We start from the raw sequence: 5,848 nt of genomic DNA on the forward strand, positions 1-5,848 counted from the left end.
CAAAGTGGTTGAACAAGTTTACATTCCCACCAACAATGCAGTAAGGTTCCCTTCTGTCCACATCCCCTCCAGCATCTGTTGTTATTAGAGTTCTTGATTCTAGCCATTCTAACTGAGGTGAGGTGGTATCTCAATGTTGTTTTGATTTGCATTTCTTTTATGGCTAGGGAGGTTGAACATTTCTTCATCTGTCTATTGGCCATCCTTCTTTCCTCTTCAGAGAAGTTTCTCTTTAAGTTTTTAGCCCACTTTTTTATTGAGCAGTTGTTTCATTGAAGATTTGTTGTTGGGGGATTTAATTTTTTGAGTTCCAGGTATATTTTAGATATGAGACCCTTGTCTGTTGTAAGACTAGTGAAGATCTTGTCCCAATCCATGGGCTTTCTATGAATTTTGCTAGCTATGTTCTTTGTCATACAGAAGCTCTGTAAGCATCATCTTATCTGGTCATATGTACATAGCTTTTGACCTTTTCTGCTTGTCCCATACATATACTAGTTATTGCAAATAAGGGAAACCATGGGACCTGAGTATCAATGGAATAGAATCAAAAACCCAGAAATGAACCCACAGACCTATAGCCACCTAATCTTTGATAAGGGAGCTAAAAAAATAGAATGGAAGAAAGACAGCTTCCTCAGTAAATCATGCTGGAAAAATGGGTTAATCACCTGTAGAAAGTTAAAGCTAAACCCGTATATGTCACCCTACACCAGAATCAACTCCAATGGATCAAAGACCTCGGAATCAAAGCAGACACTCTGAAAACATTACAGGAAGGAATAGGAGAAACCCTAGGTATCCTTGGTACAGGCCGAAAGTTTCTTAATAGAGACCCAGAAACACAACAAATTAAAGAAAGTTTGGACAAATGGGATTGCATGAATCTGCAGAGTGGCGCCGTTGTTTCTTTGAGGATTTGCTTTTGGAGGATTGAATTTTTTGAGTTCCAGGTATATTTTAGATATGAGACCCTTGTCCGTTGTATGGCTAGTGAAAATCTTCTCCCAGTCTGTGGGCTTTCTATCGATCTTGCGAGCTATGTCCTTGGCAATGCAGAAGCTCTGCAGTTTCAGGCAATCCCATTTGTCCAACCTTTCTTGGATTTGTTGTGTTTCTGAGTCTTTATTAAGAAAATTTTGCCCTGTGCCAAGGAGCCCTAGAGTTTCTCCCATTCTTTCCTGTAACGTTTTCAGGGTGTGTGATGTTCTTTTAAATTAGTCAGTTAATTAGAGACTGGTTCTTGTCATGTAGCCCACTCTGGCCAGGAAGTCACAATCCTTCTGCCAACACTTCTCAAGTGCTGGGATGACAGGTGTGTAGCACCAGGCCCTGCCTAGCTGCAGAGGGCCTTGCCTTGAGGATCAACTGGTTGCCCATTATGAAATGGCTCTATTTTTTTTCATTTCCAACCACAGCCTTTAGCTTTTCCTAATTTAATTTGTAACTAACCTATCTTGTGCAATATTTTTGTTTCCATTTTCTGGAGTTCATTTTGATGAACATTATTATTTTTTGGCGGTCGTGGGGCTTGAAGTCTGCGTGTGGGTGCTGTCCTTGCGCTCTTCTGCTCAAGGCGAGCGCTCTACCACTTGAGCCACAGTGCTACTTCTGAACATTATTTTTTTATGGTCAGAATTTGTGCAATTAAAAAATATATTTAGATTTTTTCTTGTAAACACAGATTAAATAGATACAATAAAAAAACAAGTAAATGTTAGCTATTTCTATCACTGTAAACTCTCCTCTGTCCTTGTTTAAAAGTAGTAAAGATACATTTTACTTGCAATATTTTTGAATTGTGCTTTCTTCCGCATGATTGATTTCATCTATACTTTTTTCATGCGTTGATGTATTCCCTGTACTTGCCACCTTTAATAGCACTTTATCACATCACTGTGCATCCATAGATTTTGATATGTGTAATAAATGGGGTAAATAGTACTGAGTGCAAAGACAAATGTCCTGGAAGCATCTGTTATGAGATGAAATCAGTACTTCCTCAAACTTTTCCTCCCCCCACCTTCTCTCTCTCTCTTTCTCCTTCCTTCTCTCTTTCTCTCTATCTCTCCCTGCCTCTCTACCTTCTTGTGAAAGAGATAATTGGGTGTTTAAAATTAAAATCATGTACTCAGAGAATAATGTCTTTTGGTTTAAGAAAAGATTTATGATGGAGAAAATAAAAGTAGAATATTTAGTTAGGTAAAATTTTGTGGAACTTTCTAGGCCAAAGAATTTAGGGCTTATTAGGCAAACATTGGGAACATAGCATGAGCCAATGGTACCCAAGTGGGTAGGATATATGTTATCCAGTGTACTTAGACATAGTTTTGACATACTAGAAGGGTAATGGATTCAATTGATTCAGCAAGACAATTAAAAGAGCTCAGAGAAAGGAAAAGATTGAAATTTTAGTATGTCTTTTTAATAAAAAATTATAAAGCTTATACATGTAATCCTAGCTATTCAGAAGACTGAGATCTAAGGATTCAAAAATCTGTGATTTCAAAGCCAGTCTGGGTAGGAGTGTCCATGAGACACTTATCTTCAATTAATCACCAAAAAGACAGACATGCAGTTGTGAATCAAGTGGTAGAGCACTGGCTTTGAGCAAAACAACCTCAGTGCCTAAACCCTAAGTGCAAGCCCCAAGACCAGCATAAAAAATTTAAAACTTAATTTTGGCTTTTGCATATAAATTTAATATACTACTGTTTTTGTTAAGAAATACTTGTTTTTATATGTAACAATTATGTATATTTTTAGGGCATGGCATGATAATCCAATGCATGAATAAAAATGTATAATATACAATACATATATAAAATATATGGTCAAGTCAGAGTAATTAACATTTCTATCTCTTTATACATTTATTTTTGTATATGTATATTTGTGTGTGTATGTTTAGAACCTCTGAACCCTTCTAGCCCTTTATTAAACACATACTAAATTGATGTGAACTGTAATAATCTTTCCTTGATTGCATTGCTCATCTATCTATCCATTCTGTGCTTTGTATTCAGTTTTGGTCTCTTTTTCTTGGATTCTGGAGCTTAGAGAGAAGAACTCAGTGGAAATATTTCAATGCCCTATGTAGTAGCCTCTTCTGGTCCAAGAAAATTGCCATATATAGAATAGAGGGTTAAAAGTGAAATATTCTATATCTTGGTTCAGAATGTATTTAGAACATTTAAAAATATCCTTTTGGTCAGGTTACACTTTCCTCTATGAAGGCTGAGTTTGGATTTTCGTTTTCATTTTGGAGATTTTTAATTTTCTTAAAGAGTGTTTGGAACTATTAGCTTAATAACATCTCTATCTAGTGGGATTTAAAATGAAAATAAATTCTCCTCTAGAACTAAAGTAAACAAAGAATAAATATATCCCTTTCCTCACCCTCTCCTTGAGGCGACTCAATGGTAGATCCTTGGGAACCACTGGAAAGTAAGACTTTCCTAATTACACAGGTCTTTGCACCCTGTGGCATCAAGGCTTCTACTATGCTGGTAGTTAATTTGTTGAAGTCGTGTGTTTTTTTCCTTAAAAAATAATATATGATTTTGTTTTTCCATAAGGATGAGATCAATTTTAACTGTAATATGGTCTATATATGACATATCAAAATAGTACATTTCTTTTTGTGTGGTCCTGTCATGGGGCCTGAACTCTGGGCCTGGGCGCTGTCCCTGAACTCTTCAGCTCAAGGCTAACACTCTACCACTTGAGCCACAGCGCCACTTCTGGCTTTTTTTTTCTTTTTGCTTATGTGGTGCTGAGGAATCGAACCCAGGGCCTCAAGCATGCAAGACAAGTGAGCTACCACTGAGCCGCCTTCCCAGCCCCAAAATAGTACATTTTATAATCTCAGACGACAGTGAGGGTACTTATTATATTGTACAAAAACCTTAAGACATGCTATTTGTTTCAGGTGGAATGGAGAATTTGTAACAATTACACTGATGGACCATACAAAATGAAGAAAAGTGGAAATATTACCCAATTGAGGATGATAGCCCATATGTGCCATATGAATGGCTTGAGCATAATAATACCAGATGAATTCCATACTTTAGAAGTTGTACAATGATATTGATACTGTCTTATAATCTGTGTATTGGTTATTTGCATATAAATTCACCATTTTGGTCATTGCTATGAAAACAATGAAGCTTAATCTTGGGGTCCCTCATTGTAGGGCCCTTTCAACATAATCATATGCATATGTGAAGTTGGACTACATTGGATAATTTATCTGCTTTGTTAAGATTACTAGATTACTCTACTTTGATTCTTGTGATGGTTAATTTTAAGGCATTAATTTGACCGGGCCATGAGTTATTTAGGTAAACATTCTGGGTATATCTGTGTAGGTTTTTTAAAAAAAATTAATAGCCTGAGTGGAGTTTTTTATATTTTATAATATGAGTCTTCATCTGATCAGTTGAAGTCCTAAGCAGAAGAAAAAAATCTGATCCTCTCTCAATTAAGAGAGAACCCTGAAGGACTTTTTGAATTGCCCCATTAGTCTTCTCCCCTCTCAGATTTAAACTGAAACATAGCCAACTTTCTTTGGTCTCTTTGCTCGCTTAAGATATTGGGACTTCTCAACTTCCTTATATGAGTTAATTTTAAAAAATAATTTCTATTGGTTCTTTTAATCTGGAAAACTTTGATTAATACAGACTATGGTGCTGTAAGTGGTGAAGAACAGAATTTTAAGGATGAGTTTTCTGAACTGTTTTTGGTGTTTCTGGAATTGGCTATCTAACCTAATCAGACTTAGAGGTGTAAGTAACACCATTTCTAGTAATACAGATAGCTCTGATAGTCTAGAGCATGACAATGACAATAGAAATATAAAATAAAATATGTTGACAATTGACTCTTTAAACTATTTAAAGGAAATAAAGAACTGAGAATCTGCGGCTTATGTCTGTCATCCTAGCTACTCAGGAAGCTGAGATCTGAAAATAGTGATTTGAAACCAGCCTAAGCAGGAAAACCTGTGAGACTCTTATCTCCAATTAGACTATTTTTTTTCCTTAAAAGTATTTAATTCCAGAATCATACAATCTTAAGTATTCAAAATTCTGTCATTTGATAATACACACAAAAATAAATATAACAAATGTTTCTATAGTTCACCCAAGGGCAAGAACCATGACTTACTTTGTTTTGTATCTCCAAACACAGTGGCTTGGAATTTCAATGAATGTTTCATGAGTTGGAGAATATCATGGGATAAATATGAAGCCAACTTCCAATTAGACTTTTAATCTCCACTAAATAGCTGGAAGTGGAGCTGTGACTCAAGTGGGAGAATGTTAGCCTTGAATAATAGTAAGGAAAATAGGAAAAGTAAGGAAAGTGTGTAGGCCCCAAGTTCAAGGACCAGGACTGGCACAAAAAAAAAAAAGAAAAAGAAATAAGGATCTAGGAGGCTCCATAGATAATCCTATTGAATATGTTTGTGAAGCTAATGAAGATAAGGAGATTGGTTGTTTTTTTTAAATTTCTGACAATATACTCATTTTTTTATTTTTTATTGTGAACATAATGTACAGAAGGGTTACAATTACATGGGCAGGATAATGAGTAGCCTCCTCCTTTGTTTACCCTTCACATCCCTTCCCAGCTTACCCCCCCAACCAACCCTCCCCCCCCCACGAAAGTTGTAAAGTTCGTTTTTGACATGACAACTTGTACTTCTCATTGTTGCAACAGGTCCACTTGTATCCTTATTTAAACGACTTGTTTTTCCCCTTCCCCTCCACAAATTATACCGACATCAAATACAGTGAAAGCAGGGGTTATACTGTAGGGGAGGGACATACAAAGCAACAAA

The sequence above is a fragment of the Dipodomys ordii genome, unplaced genomic scaffold (genome assembly GCF_000151885.1).
Source record: "Dipodomys ordii isolate 6190 unplaced genomic scaffold, Dord_2.0 Scaffold78, whole genome shotgun sequence".
Lineage (NCBI taxonomy): Eukaryota > Metazoa > Chordata > Mammalia > Rodentia > Heteromyidae > Dipodomys > Dipodomys ordii.